This window comes from Pongo abelii, chromosome 8 (assembly GCF_028885655.2).
Source record: "Pongo abelii isolate AG06213 chromosome 8, NHGRI_mPonAbe1-v2.0_pri, whole genome shotgun sequence".
Taxonomy (NCBI): Eukaryota; Metazoa; Chordata; class Mammalia; order Primates; family Hominidae; genus Pongo; species Pongo abelii.
The window spans coordinates 94,729,064-94,749,738 of NC_071993.2; the positions used below are offsets into that span (position 1 = coordinate 94,729,064).

At 38.1% G+C, this 20,675-nt stretch overlaps 1 long non-coding RNA gene across 1 annotated transcript in view; it reads left to right on the forward strand.

The window, feature by feature from the left end:
* The first annotated feature begins 393 nt into the window (after positions 1-393).
* LOC129048305 (uncharacterized) overlaps positions 394-20,675 on the forward strand; it is an 80,104-nt gene continuing 59,822 nt past the window's right edge. Inside the window, exons 1-2 of the long non-coding RNA XR_008510534.1 lie at positions 394-450; positions 1,088-1,231. This is a non-coding gene — a long non-coding RNA (uncharacterized LOC129048305). The remainder of the gene's footprint in view (positions 451-1,087; positions 1,232-20,675) is intronic.

Below are 20,675 nucleotides of genomic sequence, written 5' to 3' on the forward strand. Positions count from 1 at the left end.
GTCTGAGAGGCACACACGAGGAAAACTAAAACAGAACAGAAGCCTAGTGGTATTTTCAAGTGTTATAAAATATGTGAAGTCTGCCTTGTGAGAGAAGCTAGCATTGGCTTGTGGAAAGAGCATAGCACAGGAAATTAGAACATCTGGTTGCTCTTCCTGGCTTTACCATCAACTTAATGAATGACCTGGAGTAAGTTACTTCACTTCGAGACCTATGCTCTATATCTGCAATATTGAAAATGCTGGATAAGATAATCTCTAAAGCTCCAGAAAAAGATGGAGTTGTACTCTTTCACTCCAAGGAACATATACCGGAACTTATGGGTAGAACCTTGGAGAGACCAAGTTTGCCTCACAATGAGTAATATTCTAGTTCTGCGCTGTCGTATGGTGACTCCAGTCACTAAGCTACATGTCTCTATGGAGCACTTGAAATGTGACTGGTTCAAAGTGAGATTTGCTATAAGTATAAATTACACATCAGATTTTGAAAACTTAGTATAAAAAGTAGAAGGCAAAATATCTTGTCAATTTTTTACATTGATTACATATTGATAATATTTTTGATATAGTGAGTTAAATTATATACATATAATTTTTGTTTTTGAGATGGGGTTTCACTCTGTTGCCCAGGCTGGGGTGTGATGGTGTGATCTTGGCTCACTATAACCTCCACCACCCAGGCTCAAGCCATCCTCCCACCTCAGCCTCTCAGGTAGCTGGGACCACAGTTGTGCACCACCACACATGGCTAATTTTTTGCATTTTTGGTAGAGATAGGGTTTCACCATGTTGCCCAGGCTGGTCTCGAACTGCTGAGCTCAAGTGATCCACCTTCCTTAGCCTCCCAGAGTGCTGGGATTACAGGCATGAGCCACCTCCCGGTCTAAATTAATATATTTTAAAAACATTTCACCTGATTTCTTTTACTTTTTAAGATATATATGGCTAATGGAACATTTAAAATTACATATATGGCTCATATTATATTTCTACTGGACAGGGTAATTCTAGTTAATAGAGTTTCCAACAAAATAATAATACCTTGAAGAGGAACCTAATTTCACTTTTCATTTTGCATTTTGAGGTACACAAGCAGAGACCGGGTCATAGTTCTGACAAGAGGACCTCACAGAAGACTCCATTTGGTGTGCATTTGATCTAAATTTGTGTTCTCAATCTGTGCTCAGATGAATGCTTGGGCTCCAGCAGCACCCAGATTTGTCATAGGGTAAGGAGGAGGAGGACAAAGAGGTCTTTCTGTCTTCCCTTCCTCTTTCAAATAGAGAGCTGATCAGTATGTATTATTGAATAAGTGAATAAGTGTACAAAATATATGCATGTATTTCAGGTAAAATGGATGAAGTTTAGGGTTCAGGCCTTGGACCAGGTCTGGCCGCCGGTTTAATTCTTGGTGCCACTGTTTACTAGCTCTATGACCTTACTTACCCCCTCTGTGCCTCAGTTTCTTCATCTGTAAATGTGGGGTTTGCATGTACAGTTTTGAATACAGTGTAGTATATTTCCCTAGAAACATGGCTTGCTCCTAAACATTTGGCAATGCTATTGCATAAAGTAATCTTGCAAGACAAAACTACACACAACAACAAAAAACTCTTATCTTGCCTGTAAATAGGTTGTTAAACATGTTCTCACTTCCTTGCCTTCTGTCACCACCTGTACAGCATGTTTTTGAAGGAATTCCACAGTGCTTGTGATTAAAGCAAATTTGTACACTGCCTGGACACCCTTAGCAACTTGATCTTATTGTAGGAGAACATTTTGTGGAGAATTGGAGACTTCATATTCAATAAGGACCTGTTAGGGGCAAAGTGATACAAGGTGCCTTCTCTTTACTTTTGCCTTTCTCATCCAAACATGACACTGAACATCTGGCAGCATGAAAAGGGGACATGCTTATCCCATACACCTGCTAGCTGACTGCCATGATTCTAAAACTTAGGTCCAAATGGTGAGTAGTGTTTGCTTTTGTAATCTAACACTAGTTGACGTCCTACTGTACTCCTCTCTGGCCAGTTCTCTTCCATTCCACAGACTTTCTTATTTATTTATTTATTTATTTATTTTTGAGACAGAGCCTCATTCCATAGCCCAAGCTGGAGTGCAGTGGTGTGATCTCGACTCACTGCAAGCGTTGCCTCTGGGCCTCAAGTGATTCTCCTGCCTCAGCCTCCCAAACACCTGGGACTCGAAGTGTGTGCCACCACACCCAGTTAATTTTTTTTAATTTTTAGTAGAGACGGGGTTTCACCATGTTGCCCTGGGTGGTCTTGAACTCCTAAGCTCAGGCGATCCATCTGCCTCACCCTCCCAAAGTGTTGGAATTACAGGCGTGAGCCACTGCGCCCGGACTCCACAGACTTTCTTTGCCCTGCTTGGTCCAACACTCGCACCTCTTTTATTCTCTCAGAAACTTCCATTGCCTTCTACTGAATAGAGAAAATTAAGGCTTTCATGCTGCCTGGACTGCTTCAACATCATGTCCTTCTTTTCTCTATTATCAGCCAACTCTCTACCTTCCTCGACCTGCCTCCCTCTCATTTTAGAAGAAAGAAATATTTCCCTTCTTGTTTTTTTGTTTTGTTTTGTTTTGTTTTCCCAAGAGGGACTTTCGCTCCTGTTGCCCAGCCTGGAGTGCAATGGCACGAGTTTGGCTCACTGCAACCTCTGCTTCCCGGGTTCAGGTGATTCTCCTGCCTCAAGCCTCCTGAGTAGTTGGGATTACAGGCATGCACCACCATGTCCGGCTAATTTTTGCATTTTTAGTAGAGACAGGGTTTCACCATGTTGGTCAGGCTGCTGTTGAACTCCTGACCTCAGGTGATCCATCCACCCCAGCCTCCCAAAGTGCTGGGATTACAGGCGTGAGCCACCGTGCCTGGCCTCCCTTCTTGTTTAAAGCTAACTTTTCTACCGTGCTCTTTCTTTCCCAGGACACAGATTGTGTTTTATTGGATTATCTCTTTCTCTCCTTATTTTCAACATTTGACTCTCTTTTGGATCATTTCTTGGAGTTGAAAAATATTCTTAAATCTCTCCATTTTTATCAATAAACAGAGAAAAAAGAAAGCTTTCTCTATCTTGTATTCTATTTAGTTATCACTCTCCTCTCTCTCTTAAAACTCAAGTTCAAAAAGGAAAATCTACCCTTGTCTCTACTTCCTCACATCTCATTCACTAATTTTTCTATTTGTAATATCTATTTTAATTTAGTTACAAATGCACATATGTGAAATAATATATGTAAAATAATATATTTAATATCGATTTGGATATATTCTATACCCCCCTGACCCAATCATTTCCACTGACCTTTTCCTTCCCTCCACCCCAATCACCAGCTCCCATTGTAATAGGCTTGATTCTGCCATTTCCAATTAGCAAAGATCTTGCAAACCTGTGTTTTCCAGCATCCACCTCTCTATCACCTCCCGCATTTTCACTCACTTATTTTTATACTACTTCTACTTCAGCATATGTAAACCTCCTAAGTCTTAAAGTTCACTGAACCTAACTCTTTTTCATTATTCATTTCCCCTCTTCTATCCTTACATATGTTCATACCCATTTCCTGGTTCATCATTATAATCACTCTCTTACAGCACATTATTAATTTCTTTGACACTCTCTTTCTCACTCATTTGCCTGGCAAATCTGAAATTGTCTATGTGCTACTGCATGCCTACACCTAAGCAGGGTGAAACACAACTGTGCTTTTTGGTCTCACTGGATGTTAATCCCCAAATATCAAAAATAGACATCACCGCCACACAGTAGTCTTACTTTTTCCTGATACTTTTCCTGGTACATTTACTTTCGCATTCTCTAAGATAACAATTTTATGACTTCTCACTCTTCAAACTTCCAAAACTGTGATCAGTGGCTCAAACTTACATTTTATACACATCACCATGGAAATTATCACATGGAAACACTCACATCTTCTTACTACAGAATCTACTAACCTATCAGAATCAGTAGCATGCTCTGTGCCTTTCTTCTTGTTACAGTCAATGAGTAATTTTACTCATTTCAAAGACCAATCTCTTCATATTGAATTCTATCTCTTCTAGTGGTTTAAAACCTTTTTAATGCAATCATTTTCTCTAATTAGCAATTCTTTTCTTTATACTTGCTCATTCTTATTACCATACAAGCTCAAGTACTTCTACCACATAAACTCCCAAATCCTTAATACACCATACAAAACCTTCCATCATCTGGCTGCTCTTTTCTTTCCATTTTCATCTCCCTGTATCCTACTTTCCAGTTCCCACACTATTTGTCAAATGATTCTTCTGCTACGTGTGTCTAGGCCTTTGGTTACATTCAGTGCCCAAAAAGCATGAAAATATGACCATAATCAGGAGGAAAAAAACAACCAATAATCCATTCACGATAATGCGCAGAAAACTAGGAATAGAGAGGAACTTCCTCAACTTGATAAAGAACATCTACACAAAACCTGCTACTAACATCATACTTGATGGTGAGAAACCAGATGCTTTTCTGCTAAGATCAGAAACAAGGCAAGGATGAACTTTCACCAATGCTTTTTAAATATCATCTGGAAGTTCTCGCTAATGAAATAAGAAAAAAGGAAATAAAAGATGTGTAGACTGGGAAGGAAAACATGAAACTGTTTTTGTTTGTAGATGACGTGATTGTATATGTAGAAAATCTGAAAGAATCATTAACAACAATGATAACCTTCTGGAACTAATAAGTGATTTTAAGAAGGTTGCAGGACGCAAGGTTAACATACAAAGTCAATTGCTTTCCTATATACCACCAATAAAGAAGTGGAATTTGAAATTAAAAACACAATACCATTTACATTAGCACCCCTGCAAAATAAAATACTCAAATATAAATCTAACAAAATATGAACAAGATCTATGTGAAGAAAACTATAAAACTTTTATGAAATAAATCAAAGAACTACAAAAATGAAGAGATATTCCATGATCATGGATAAAAAGTCTCAATATTGTCAAGATGCTAGTTATCCTCAACTTGATATACAGATTCAATGCAATCAAAATCAAAATCTCAGCAAGTTAATTTGTGGATATTGACAAAATGATTCTAAAGTTTATATGAAGAGGCAAAAAATCCAGACTAACAAACACAATGTTAAAGGAAGAGAACAAAGTTGGAGGACTGATACTACCTAACTTCGAGATTTACTGTAAATGTACAGTAATCAAGACAGTGTGGTATTGGTAAGAGAACAGACAAATAGACCAATGGAACAGAATAGAGAGCCCAGAAATCGACCCACATAAATATAATCAACTAATTTTTGACAAAGGAGCAAAGACAATGCAATGGAGAAAGAACAATCTGTTCAATAAATGGTGCTGGAACAACTGGAGGTCCACATACAAAAAAAAATAAATCTAGACATAGGCCTTATATCCTCACAAAAATTAACTCAAAATGAATCATAGACTTAAATGTAAAATGCAAAGCTATAAAACTCCTAAGATAAAACACAGAAAAAAAACTAGGCTGGGTGAGGTGGCTCACACCTGTAATCCCAACACTTTGGGAGGCTGAGGTGGGCAGATCACTTGAGGTCTGGAGTTCAAGACCAGCCTGGCCAACATGGTGAAACCCTGTCTCTACCAAAAATACAAAAATTAGCTGGGCATGGTGGCGTGCACCTGTAGTCCCAGCTACTCAGGAGGCTGAAGCAGGAGAATCGCTTGAACCCGGGAGGGGGAGGTTGCAGTGAGTTGAGATAGCACCACCACAGTCCAGCCTGGGTGACAGAGTGAGATTCTGTCTTAAAAAAAAAAAAAAAAATCTAGGTGACCTTGGGTATGGCGATGACTTTTTAGATACAACACCAAAGGTATACTCCATGAAAGAAATAATAAGCTGGAATTTATTACGTTAAAAACTTCCGTTATGTTTTTATGTCTTCACATAAACACATAAACAGTCAAAAGAATGAAAAACAGTCAATGAAAAAACAAAGCCACAGAGTGGAGTAAAATATTTGTAAAAGACATACCTGATAAAGGACTATTTTCAAAATATATAAAGAACTACTAAGTTTCAACAATTAAAAAAGAACAACCCAATTAAAAATGGGCAAAATATCTAAACAGACACTTCATCAAAGAAGATAATACAAATGACAAATAGGCATATGAAAGGATACTCAACAGCATATGTTATTGGTAAACTGCAAATTAAAACAAGATACCACTATAACCTATTAAAATGGCAAAAATAAATATCCAATGCTGGTGAGCATGTGGGGCAAAAGGAATTCTCATTCCTTGCTCTTGGGAATGCAAAATGGTACACCTACATTGAAAGACAGTTTGGAAGTTTCTTATAAAACTAAACACACTCTTACCATAACCATATAATCCAGAAATTGTGCTCCTTGGTATTTACCAAAATCAGTTGCAAACTTATGTCCGCACAAAACATACACATGACCCAAATGAGTTGCAAACCTATGTCAACACAAAAGACCACTCATGAGTCTTTATAGCAGGTTTATTCATAATTGTGAAAACTTGGAAGCAACCAGGATGTCCTTCAGTGGGTGAATGGATAAATAAACTGGGATGCATCTAGAAAATAGAGTATTATTCAGTGCTAACAAGGAATAAGCTATCAACTCAGGAAAAGACATGGAAGAACATTAGATGCATATGACTAAGTGAAAGAAGCCAATCCAAAAAGACTACATACTGTATTACTCCAACTATATGACATTTTGAAAAAGGCAAAACTATGGAGATAGCTTAAAGATCAGTGGTTGCCAGGGACTGGGGCGAGGAAGGGATGAATCGGTAGGGCACAGAGGATTTTCAGGGCAGTAAAATTATTCTGTATAATATTATAATGGTAGATACATCATTATACATTTGTCCAAACCCACAGCATATATAACACCAAGAGTGAATCCTGACATAAACTAAAGACTTTGGGTCATAAGGATGTGTCAGTGTTAGTTTGTTGAGTGTAACACATTTATGACTGTGGTATAGGCTGTTGATAGTAGTGGAGACTATGTGTTTGTGGGAGCAGGGCTATATTAAAGCTTTCCGTTCAATTTTGCCATGAATCCAAAAACTACTCTAAAAAATGAAGTCAATTATTGAAAAAAAATAAACCAATAAAAAGAGACAGAAATAACAGAGATAATATTTTAAAGAATATTACATAGTTATTATAAATCTTATATATTAAAGGATGTAAAATAAAACATCAAAATAATGAAGAGAAAAATGGAACAGATAAAAATAAAAATAGAAGTTACAGAACTAAAAAATAAAATATCTGAAATAAAAGTACTGAATGAGGTTGAGGTTAAGAGCAATGTAGACACTGCAAATGAAAGATTAGGAAACTCAAGGGCATGGAAACAGGTGTTATCTAAAATACAGCAGAGTGGGAAAAGACTGAAAATAAAAATGACTAGAGCTTCAGTGAGTTGTGGGACAAAATTATATAATCTAATCTACAGGATTGTTTTCACAAAAGGAGAAGAGTAGGGAGAACTGAAATAAATATTCAAGGAAGTAATAGCCATAAAACTTTCAAATGTGATGAAAATTATAAGCCCATAGATTCAAGAATAAACATAAAGAAAACCACATCAAGGTATATCACAATCAAATTGTTGAGAATCAGTGATGAAGAGAAAAACCTTAAAAACAAGGTGGGTGGGGTGGGGGAAAGGCACCATCTTCATCTGTTTTATGATGTTTTAGCTGAATACCTGAGATGGGTTATAATTTATAAAGAACAGAAATTTATTTCCTACAATTCTAGAGGCTTCCCAGCCTCTAGACCTCTTGGACTTCCCAAGAAAAAGGTGGTGGCAGGTTTGGTGTCTGGTGAGGGCCTGGTCTCTGCTTCCAAGATGTTTTCTTGAATGCTGCATCCTATAGAGGGGAAGAACTCTGTTTCTCACATAGCAGAGTTGCTTAAGAGAGAGAACCCAGCCGGGCGTGGTGGCTCACGCCTGTAATCCCAACACTTTGGGAGGCCGAGGCAGGTGGATCACCTGAGGTCAGGAGTTTGAGACCAGCCTGACCAATATGGTGAAACCCCGTCTCTACTAAAAAAAATACAAAAGTTAGCCAGGCATAGAGGTGTGTGCCTGTCGTCCCAGCTACTCGGGAGGGTGAGACAGGAGAATCACTTGAACCAGCAAGGTGGAGGTTGCAGTGAACTGAGATTGCACCACTGCACTCCAGCCTCGGTGACAGAGCGAGACTCTGTCTCAAAAAAAAAAAAAAAAAAAAAAAAGAGACAGAGAACCCATTTCCAGAACCCCTTTTATTAAGGCATTAAACCCACTCATGAGATCTCTTAAAGGCCCCTCTCATCAATACCATTACACTGGCAATTAAATTTCAACACGAATTTTGAAGGGGACAAACACTCAAAGCATAGCAGATATCTTACAGAGAAACAAAGATAAGAAGAAGAGCAGGTTTCTTGTTGTAAACTGTGTAGGCTACATGACAGTGGCATGATATCATTTTAGAGCTAAAGGAAAAAAGGTCAACCTAGCAATCTAAATCCAGGGAAAATATCTGTCAAAAATGAGGGGAAATGAAGACTGTTTCAGAATAAAGGAAACTAAAAAATCAATTGCCAGAAAACTTGAAGAAGGAAAATGATATCATATTTGGATCTACACAAAGAAGTAAAGAACACCAGACATAGTAAGATTGTAAGTAAATATAAAATAAAATTTCTCTTATTTTTTAGCCATCTTAAACGTAATTATATTAGTCAAGATTTTCCAGAGAAACAGACCCAGCTGCATGTGGATCGATGGAGAGATAGATAAAAATTTGTTTTAAGGAATTGACTCACAAAATCGTGGAAATTTGGTAAGTCCAAAATCTGCAGGGTAGGCTGGAAGACTAGAGGCTCAAGAAAGAGTGAAAATTTTAGTCCAAAGGTAGAAGCTGTAATCCCAGGAGAGCCAGTGGTATAGTTCTAGTCCAAGTTTGAAGGCCTAAAAACAAGGAGGGCTGATGACATAAGTTCTAGTTCAAGGGCAGGAGATCATTGTCCCAGCTTAAAAACAGTCAGGCAGAGAGTGAATTCTCCCTTACCACTAACCCTCCTTCCTTGATTCTATTCAAGACTCCAGTGAATTGGATGAGGTGCATCCGCATTGAGGAGGTCAATCTGTTTTACTCATTCTACCTATTCAAATGTTACTCTCTTCCAGAAACACCCCCAAAGACCATGCAGAATAATGTTTAATTAAACATCTGGACCCCCCCGATGGCCCAGTCAAGTTGACACACAACATTATTACAGGCAGTTTGCTGGCAGAATTCCTTCTTGCTCAAGAGAAGTCAGTCTTTGTTCTATTAAGGTCTTCATCTGATTGGATGAGGCACATCCACATTATGGTAGGTAATCTGATTACTCAAAGTCCACTGACTTAAATGTTTATCTTATCCATAAAACACCTTCAGAGAAACACATCTAGAACAATGTTTGACCAAATATCTGGGCACTGTGGTCCAATCAAGTTGACATGTAAAATTAGCCATCACAATAATTGACTATTTAAAATAATAACAAAGTACCATAAAATTTATAACATATGTAAAATTGAAATTTGTAATTTAAAATTGGTAAATATGAAGCATGACAAGCAATAGAAGGAAACAGAAGTATACTGTGGTAAGGTTTTTACACTATACTTGAGGTGGTATAAAATTATTTGTAGGTAGACTATGATTTGTTAAAGATGTATATTATAAATCCCAGGGCAACTACATCAAAACTAAAACAAAAAGGTGTAGCTGAACGCCGGGCATGGTAACTCATGCCTATAATCCCAGCACTTTTGGAGGCCAAGGTGGGAAGATCAGTTGAGCCCAGGAGCTTGAGACCAGCCTGGGCAACATAGCGGGACCCTGTCTCAACAAAAAATGCAAAAATTAGCCGGGCATGGTGGTATGCACCTGTAGTCCCAGCTATTCAGGAGGCTGAGGTGGGAGGATCACCTGAGCCCCAGGAGGTTGAGGCTGCAGTGAGCTGAGATTGCATCACTGCACTCCAGCCTGGGTGATAGAGTGAGACCTCATCTCAAAAGAAAAAAAAATGTGTAGCCATTAGTGAAGATAAATGCTATCATAAAAAACAAATACTCAATCCAAAAGAAAGCAAGGATGGGGGAAAGGGAACAAAGAACAGATGGAACAAATAGGAAATAGCAATAAGATAGATTTAAATTTAACCATATCAATAATGCATTATGTGTAAATGGTCTTAATACTCCAATTTAAAGGCAGAGATTGTTAGATTGGATAAAGAGAAAAACTATACTCAACTATGTGCTATAATGCAACTAATATTTCATATAAAGACACAGGTTAAAAATTAAAACAATGGGAAAATATATACTATGCAGCTACTTATCAAAAGAAATCTGGAGTGGCTTTATTAATATCAGACAAGATAAACTTAAGAACAAGGAACATTACAAGAATTAAAGAAGGGCATTTTCTAATGATAAAGGGGTCAAGTCAACAAGAAGTCACAGCTATTTTAATTGTGGATGCAGCTGATAACAGGGCTTTAAATATATTAAACAAAAGCTAAAGACCTGAAAGTACACATAGAAAACACTACAGTTATAGTTGGAGATTGTATTTGTAAATATGAAGTTAACTAAAATTAGGCAAAATTAATTTAATTTTCGTTTATTTCGAATGTGTATTTCATTCATGGTTTAAAATCAGAAGGATATCTAGTGAAAGTCTTAATTACACTGTCACACATTTCTTAGCCAGTTCTCATTGAAAACAACCACTCTTACCATTTTTAAAATATTGCCTTAAGATATTTTACGTATATGTAAAAAAATTTTATTCTTTTTCTTTGCTTTCTTTTTTTGACAGTCTCACTCTGTTGCCCAGGCTGGAGTGCAGTGGCACGACCTCGACTCACTGCATCATCCTTCGCCTCATAGGTTCAAGTGATTCTTGTGTGTCGGCCTCCTGAGTAGCTGGGATTACAGGCACGTGCAACCACACCCGGCTAATTTTTGTATTTTCAGTAGAGATGGGGTTTCACCATGTTGGCCAGGCTGGTCTTGAACTCCTGACCTCAAGTGATCTGCCCGCCTCGGCCTCCCAAAGTTCTGGGATTACAGGTGTAAGCCACTGCACCTGGCCCTCTTTTTTTTCTTTTTTAAAATTCAAATGGTAGCACACTATTCACATTTCAGAACTCCATTTTATTTTACCACTTACTAATGTTTTGATTCCATTACTGGCACATAAAACTCTAAGTAAGCTTTAGGGCTTGTCACTTTCTGCATAGCTCTGTGAATTCTTCTTTTGTATGCAATTGTGCATGCTATGGTTTGAAATTTTTAAACAGGTTTCAGTGCCCCAGGGAGAGTGTATTCATTTTTTTTTTTTAATTGGGATGTAATTCACACACTGTAACATTCACCTTTTTAAAGTGTACACTCGTGGTTTTTTGCTATACTCAGAAAGTGGTGCAATCACCACCACTTTCTTTTCCAAAACATTTTCATCACTGTATCCATTAGCAATCATTCTCCATTTCCCTTTCCCCTATACTCTGAAACCGGTAATCTACTTTATGTCTCTACAGATTTGTTTTCTCTGGGCATTTCATACAAATGGAGTCATACGATAATAGCGTTTTGTGTCTAGCTTCTTACTATAATATTTTCAAGTTTCATCTATGTTGAATAACTTCATTCCTTTTTGTGGCTAAATATTTAATTTTGTGACTATATCATATTTTGTTTGTATTAAAATTTTAAACATCCTTCTTAACAATATACATCCTTGTATAATTCAATCAAAACAGGACCAGGTAGCACTATCTAGTATACATTACAATAGAAGCCCCTTTAGGTTGTGAATTGGAAAAGGCCTATTTTCAATATATTACAATTTGATACTTTTTATAGGGATATTTAGACATGAGTTAAGCACATTTAGGAGAATCAAGAAACCTTGCCACAGGCTTCTGGGAAAGATGGCAGTTTACATATAAGTTTCTGAAGCTTTTCTCAGAACTGGAAATGGCCAAGAGACATTCAAAAAAACAAAATGCTCCCAACTAATTTGTTTTGAAACCAGGGAATGTTGCCAACCAAATTCCACAAAATTCAAAGAATTTCTATTAGTTATGGTGCAATGAGCCCGGACTGAAGAGACAGAGAAAGGAAATCCTGGAAACCTAACTGGAACCCCTTAATTTAGAGAGAGGCTGAGGCAGAGTGGGAGATGTGGCTGTAAGAGCACAGCTTATACTGGGCCGGGTGCGGTGGCTCTCACCTCTAATCCCAGCACTTTGGGAGGCCAAGGCGGGCAGATCACAAGGTCAAGAGATCGAGACCATCCTGGCCAACCAACATGGTGAAACCCCGTCTCTACTAAAAATACAAACATTAGCTAGGTGTAGTGGCGCACGCCTGTAGTCCCAGCTACTCAGGAGGCTGAGGCTGGAGAATTGCTTGAACCCAGGAGGCGGAGGTTGCAGTGAGCCGAGATCGCACCACTGTACTCCAGCCTGGGCGACAGAGCGAGATTCCATCTCAAAACAAAACAAAAAAGCAAAACAAAAAAGAGTACAGCTTATAGTAACAAAAAGCAAATTGAGTATTTTCTTTGATTCATCTTCTCAGTAACATAGGGCTTCGCGTCAAGGAAAAGAAGGACTTTCCCAAACAGAACTATCAGTGCTCACTTTCCCACCAAGAGAAAGGGAGTCTGTGTCAAATGGTGGGTGTACCAAGAGCGACTATCAAACCAAAGAGCAATGGACATGGGAATCTACCTTCCTATGAGAGAGGGTGAAATATAGAAGTCAAATAATAAAGATTATTTCCTCTTCCTCACCTGATCCCAGGCAGGCCTGGGCTCAGCTCTCACCAATGTTCTTTAGATTTCTTTTAGAACAGTTATGAGAAGACCATACATCATCAGCCCTCCAATTGGATCAAAGACGCAATTTTTAAGTGGCGCCTAGGATTAATAAGGAGGCTCAGGAGAATACATACACACTATTTAGGGTAAATATTTCCAGTCCTGTGTTTACCTCCATATTTCCAAATAATATGTCAATACTCTCTTTGCTTTTTAACTTTAGAGATTATATGGGCTTCTCATTTTGGTAGTTGCTGCTTAGCACACATATCTCCCAACTGCCAACCCTTATCCCTTTTTAATCCTCTGGAATAGTTAGTTATATCACTGTTTCTGCTTAAATCACTATTAAACATTTTTATTAATGGACTAAATTAATACTGCTCTCAGCTTGGCCAAGCAGTGTACTAATTGTTTCTTTTTCTTATTCAACTTTCTGTTTTTCCTGTACACAGTAATTGCCTGATTTATTTTCATTTGTTCATTTCCTTGTACCTTGCAGCCTTTGCTAATTTTTCTTCCTTCTTTAAGTATGATGTCCGACATGGTCAAATCTGGCAGGAATCTATCCATTTCATTTATTTTTCTGAAGACCATCCTGTGATCTTCACTGATTACCCTCTAGGCCTGCTATCTAGCTGTCATTCGGGGACTTTCCTTTGCTTTTCTCCTGTGTTAGGTTCCCTATTTCCTGCCTACTGTATCTTCTTTCTTAGTTTAATCCCTATTTTCAGTGATGCTTATAATTCTGGAGCTTCCTGAGAAAAGGTGCAGAGGAAGTTAATTTTGGGGGCGACTTTGCATGCCTGAAAATATGTTGTTGTTGTTGTTTTTTCTCATTCCTGTAATCCCAGCACTTTGGGAGGCCAAGGTGGGCAGATCACCTGAGGTCAGGAGTTCAAGACCAGCTTGGCCAACATGGCAAAACCCCATCTCTACTAAAAATACAAAAATTAGCTGGTGCTAATTACAGGCGAGCACCTGTAATCCCAGTTACTAGGAAGGCTGAGGCATGAGAATCACTTGATCCTGGGAGGTGAGGTTGCAGTGAGCCGAGATCACACCACTGCACTCTAGCCTGGGTGAAAGAGACTCTGTCTAAAAATAAAAGGTTTTTTTTCTATTCTTATACCTATTTAAGAGTTTTAGTTAGGTACTGACTTGCAAGTGGCAGCTCATTTACTCATTTACTCTCAGAATTTGGAATACTTGTTCAATTTATCTTCTCTAAGTATATTTAGAAAATACTTAAATCTCAAATATTAGGTACCAGACACTGTTCTGCGTGCTTATAAATACGAACCTACCTTATCCTCATAACAACACTATCATTGCTCACAGAATATAGAGTCAGGATTCAAAACCAGCAGCCAGGTTTCCAACCTTTCCACTATGCTGCCACCTCTGATTTAGCTGTTGTAAAGCCAAATACCATCTGGATTTCTGTCATTTCTATGGGACCTCTTTTTCTGTCTGGAAGCTTTTAGGATCTTCTTTTCATTTTTGATGTTCTAAAATTTTATGATAATGTGTCCTAGGGATCTTTTAATATTCATTGTGTGTAATTATGGATCCTTTTAATTTATAGTTTTATGTCCTTTAATTCTGGGAATTAAGTGTGTGTATATAAAATAATTTCCCTCCCATTATTTTCTCTGTTCTTCTTCTTCCTTTCTGGAACTCATCTTCTGGATTGATCCTGTGTTTTTCATCAGAGCTGCTGGCATTCATTAGCATTCAGATGTGCCTAATGTGCCTCATCAGAGGCCGGACTGATAATTTGATTGCAAAAAGTTTTCTCTTCTTTTTCTAAATTCTGGGAGGAAGTTTTCTGTATTATTATTAACAAGTCCTTAATTTCAAAGAAAAGTGAGGGATTTTCTTGATTTGTATCTTCCAATTGCTCTGTTGAGTTTTAAAAAGTCATTGCAGTTGTATTTTTATTTCCAAGATCTCTTTCTTGTTCTCTGAATTTTTCTGTCTTTTTTTTCTTCTTTTTCTTTTTCTTTTTTTTTTTTTTTTTTGAGACAGAGTCTCTCTCTGTTGCTAGGATGGAGTGCAGTGGTGCGATCTCGGCTCACTGCAACCTCTGCCTCCCGGGTTCAAGCGATTCTCCTGCTTCAGCCTTCCGAGTAGCTGGGACTACAGGTGCGCATCACCATGCCCAGCTAATTTTTGTATTTTTTAGTGGAGATGGAGTTTCACCATATTGGCCAGGATGGTCTCAATCTCTTGACCTTGTGATCCATCTGCCTCGCCTCCCAAAGTGCTAGGATTACAGGCGTGAGCCTCTGTGCCTGGCTGAATTTTTCTTTTATGTGGCTTCCTGTTGCTGATTTATACACACAATATATTCTTATCATTCTGAGAGGAGTAATTACAGTGTTTTAAATTTCAAGATTTCTTCAGCTTTTGCACTTTTTTTCCTCTTCAAGTTCCTTTTTTCAGTTTGTTTTAATCTCTATTTTTATATTACTGTAAATGTCTGGAAATACTTGGTTGTCCATTCATATTGTGGAGCAAGAGATCCAAAATCCCAAGGCTCCGTTTTCCATTTTTCTCCCTTTTTTATAGTACTGGATAACTCCATTTTCTGTGTCTTTTCAGAGTTAGGCAGAGTCAATCAACTTTCTTCTCATCAGTATCTTTCTGCAAGTACTTGTTAAACTTTCTACTGTTCCTATAGGTAGTTACTATCCTTCCACCTCTTTCCATCTTCATATTTTTGTTGGCTACAAATGTCTCTAGCATTCATTAAAGGTGGAATTTGTGTTTCTGTTCTCATTCTCTTTGTTGTTTGAAGGAGATTTCTGAGAGAAGTGTGTAGAAGTATCTTCATTTTGCCATTTTAAATGAAAGTTGACCACTGTTCTTGAAACACCTTTCTTTCTTGGCTTCTGTGACTTCACAGTCTTTGGGTCCTCTTCTCACCTCTTTCTTCTCTACTACATGTCTAAACTTTGGAGTCCCTTAGGTTGTGGTGTTTGGCTACCTACTCATCTCCCTCTATACTTCTACCCAAGGTGCTCCAATCCATTCTTGTTAAATACCTCTGTATCCTGATGACTTCTCAAGTTTCTATGTCCATCTACTATTTCTCCACAGAGTCTCCATGTTATCTATTTTTCACACGCATCTCAAGCTTAACATGTCCAAAACTGAATTCTTGATTTTCAGCTCTAACCCTGTTCTTCCCCTAGTCTTTCACATCTCAGTAAACTGCAGCACTGTCCACCTGGTTGTTCAAGCCAAAGGCCTAATATTTTTTTCTCCTTATTTAACAACCTTCTCTCCACCACATTTAATCCAATCCATTTAATCTAAGATTCTCCTTCCAAAATATAACTTTAATCATTCTCTCTTAATCCAAACTGCTATAATTTCTTGCTGGGATTACTGACAAACCTTCCTAATTGGCCCTTGTTTCTCCTTTTTTCTTTCAACCCCATTCTTCAGATAGCAGTCCTAATAAACTTGAAGCATCGATCAGACCATGTCAGTCCTTTCCCCTAAAGATCCTAATAACTTCTCATGGCATTTCCAAGAATGTCCAAGCTTGTACAACACTGGGAATGACCTGGTTTTTTCCAACCTCTTTATCTCCTGCAGAGTGATTAGGGTGGAGAGGAACTGGAGTGTTTCTGACCTCAGAGCTTTGCATGTGCTGGTATTTTTACCTTGTTCATTGTATTTTTTTTGAGACAGAGTCTTGCTCTGTCCTCCAGGCTAGAGTGCACTGATGTGGTCTTGGCTCACTGCAACTTCTGCCTCCCGGGTTCAAGCAATTCCCATGCCTCAGCCTCCCGAGTAGCTGAAATTACAGGTGTGCACCACCATGTCCAGCTAATTTTTTGTATTTTTAGTAGAGATGGGTTTCATCATGTGGACTAGGCTGGTCTCGAACTCCTGACCTCAGGTGATCTGCCCCCCCAGCCTCCCAAAGTGCTGGGATTACAGGCGTGAGCCACTGCACCTGGTCTAAATTTTATCTTAAATGGTACTTCTCAAGAGGTCTAGGGAATCACCCAAACAAAAGAGGTTCCCCAAGGTATTCTTTCTGATAGGACTCCCTTTTTCTTAAATGACTTTCCCCAGTTCACATTGGATATTTCTTTGCTTACTTGTTTAAAGATTTTTCACACTAGAAGATGAAACTGCAGGCTAGTGCTAAGATTTTTTTCTTCACATTTATCTCAATAAATATATCTTGAAAATTATTTTATTTATCTATTTAAGATGGGATCTTGCTCTGTCACCCAGGCTGGGGTTCAGTGGCGTGATCACAGCTCACTGCGGCCTCCAACTCCTGTGTTCAAGCAATCTTCTCACCTTAGCCTCCTGAGTAGCTGGGACCATAGGCGCACGCCACCACACTAGGCTAATATTTTATTTTTAGAAGTGGTCTCAACTATATTGCCCAGGCTGGTCTCGAACTCCCGTGCTCAAGGGATCCTCCTGCCTCAGTCTCCCAAATTGCTGAGATTACAGGCATGTGCCGCTGCACCCTGTCTTATTTTTTAAATTAAATGAATGATTTCTAAAGTAAACAGCAATGAAACAAAACAAAACAAAAAATGGGATATAAAAAATATTCTGCCACATAAAAGTAGAAGATTACCATAGCATTCCCCAAACCAAAGGCTGAACATACTCCAGAAAAGACAGTTCAGTTTTAGGGAGCATTTGCTTAGCAATTTCAGGATACTTAAACAAATTATGATTTCTTCGAATAAGAGATAGAAGATGTTATGATAAGACAACAGAATGAGAATAAAAAAGAAATGTAAGACTAAAATGTAAGGGAACAAGTAAGACCAGAACAGACATTATAATGGCATATGAAGCAATGAAAAGTGGAATTACCACTGCGGAGAATCAAGCCAGTTAAATGAGATGAGTATAAGAAGCTTTGTAAGAACATAGAGGAAATAGGCAAGAAGACTAGAGAATTAGAAGGAATATAATAGATACAGGAGACAAATAATAATGGTGTAACATGTGGATAATTGGTGATCCCAAAAGGGAGAGAACAAATAAAACAAAGATGCTTCTGAAAAAAAGAATGATCCAGATATGCCTGTGGCTAATGTATAATTAATGACAAAATGAACAACACCTAGAATTGTCTTGGTGACTTTCTTGCCTTTAAAGTTTTATGGAATTATTCATTCAAAATTTAAATATAAGTAAATAAAACCTCCTGAAGTGAGAAATCATGGTATGGAAGGGCTAGTGACAGTAATGAGCCTTGAAACTATTCAATTTAGAACAGGGTACATAAAACTGTGATAAACATTGTATATTAGGCCACTCTTGTGTTGCCATAAAGAAATACCTGAGACTGGGTAGTTTATAAGAAAAGAGGTTTAATTGGCTCATGGTTCTGTGGGCTATCCAGGAAGCATGCTGCAGGTATCTGCTCTGCTTCTGGGGAAGCCTCAGGAAGCTAACAATTATGGCAGATGGTGAAGCAGGAGCAGGCACATCACATGGCACAAGCAAGAGCAGGAGAGAGAGAGTTGTGTGGGGGAGGTGCCACAACTTTTCAGTGACCAAATCTCATGAGAACTCACTATCATGAAGACAGTACCAAGCCATAAGGGATCTGTCCCCATGATCCAAATACCTTCCACTAGGCCCCACCTCCAACACTGGGGATTACAATTCAACATGAGATTTGGGTGGGGACAAATATCCAAACTATATCACATGGTTACATAAAAGATTGCAAAAATCACATTATTAAAAACTGTAGGTCAATATCCCTGATGAACTTCAATGCAAAAATCTTCAATAAAGTACTGGCAGACTGAATCCAGCAGCTCATCAAAAGGCTTATCCACTACAATCCAGTTGGCTTCATACCCAGATGCAAGGCTGGTTCAATATATAAAAATCAATAAACGTAATTCATCACATAAACAGCACTAAAGACAAAAACCACATGATTACCTCAATAGACACAGAAAAAGCCTTCAATAAAATTCAACATCCCTTCATGTTAAAAACTTTCAGTAAACTAGGTATTGATGGAACATACCTACAAATAAGAAGAGCCATTTATGACAGACCTACAGCCAATATCATACGGAATGGGAAAAAGCTGGAAGCATTCCTCTTGAAAACCGGCACAAGACAGGATATCCTCTCTCACCACTCCTATTCAACATAGTATTGGAAGTTCTGGCCAGGGCAATCAGACAGGAGAAAGAAATAAAGTGTATCCAAATAGGAAGAGAGAAAATCAAACTGTCTCTGTTTGCAGATGACATAATCTTATATCTAGAAAACCCCATCGTCTTAGCCCCAAATCTTCTTAAGCTGATAATCAACATCAGCAAAGTCTCAGCATGCAAAATCAATGTGCAAAAATCACAGGCATTCCTATATGCCAACAATAGACAAGCAGAGAGCCAAATCATGAATGCACTTCCGTTCTCATTAGCTACAAAGAGAATAGAATACCTAGGAATACAGCTAAAAAGGGAAGTAAAGGACCTCTTCAAGGAGAACTCAGACCACTGCTCAAGGAAATCAGAGTGGACACGAACAAATGGAAAAACATTCCATGCTCATAGGTAGGCAGAATCAATATCATGAAAATGGCCATACTGCCCAAAGCAACTTGTAGATTGAATGCTATTCCCATTAAATTACCACTGACATTCTTCACAGAATTAGAAATAACTACTTTAAAATTTATATGGAACCAAAAAAGAGTGCATATAGCGAAGACAATCCTAAGCAAAAAGAACAAAGCTGGAGGCATCATGCTACCTACTTCAAACTACACTACAAGGCTACAGTAACTGAAACAGCATGGTACTGGTGCCAAAACAGACATATAGACCAATGGAACAGAATGCAGAACTCAGAAATAAGACTGCACATCTACAACTATCTGATCTTCAACAAACCTGACAAAAATAAGCAATGGGGAAAGGATTCCCTACTTAATCAATGGTGCTGGGAGAACTGTCTAGTCATATGCAGAAAATTGAAACTGGACCCCTTCCTTACATATTATACAAAAATTAACTCAAGATGGATTAAAGACTTAAATGTAAAATCCAAAACTATAAAAACCCTAGAAGAAAATCTAGGCAATACCATTCAGCACATAAGCATGGGCTAAGATTTCATGGTGAAAATGTCAAAAGCAATTGCAATGAAAACGAAAATTGACAATCGGGATCTCACTAAACTGAAGCACTTCTGCACAGAAAAAGAAACCATCATCAGAGTGAACAGACAACCTACAGAATGGGAGAAAATGTGTGCAATCTATCCATCTGACAAAGGTCCAATAACCATAATCTACAAGGAACTTAAACAAATTCACACAAAAAAGCAAACAACCCCATTAAAACGTGGGCAAAGGACATGAACAGACGCTTCTCAAAAGAAGACAATTATGTGGCCAACAAACATATTAAAAAAAGCTCAGCATCACTGATCATTAGATAAATGTAAATCAAAACCATGATGAGATACCATCTCATACCAGTCAGAATAGAGATTATCAGAAAGTCAAGAAACAACAGATGCTGGTGAGGCTGTGGAGAAATAGGAACACTTTTATGCTGTTCATGGGAATGTAAATTAGCTCAACCATTGTGGAAGACAATGTGGTGATTCCTCCAAGACCTAGAACCAGAAATACCATTTGACACAGCAATCCCATTACTGGGTATATACTCAAAGGAATATAAATTATTCTGTTATAAAGATAAA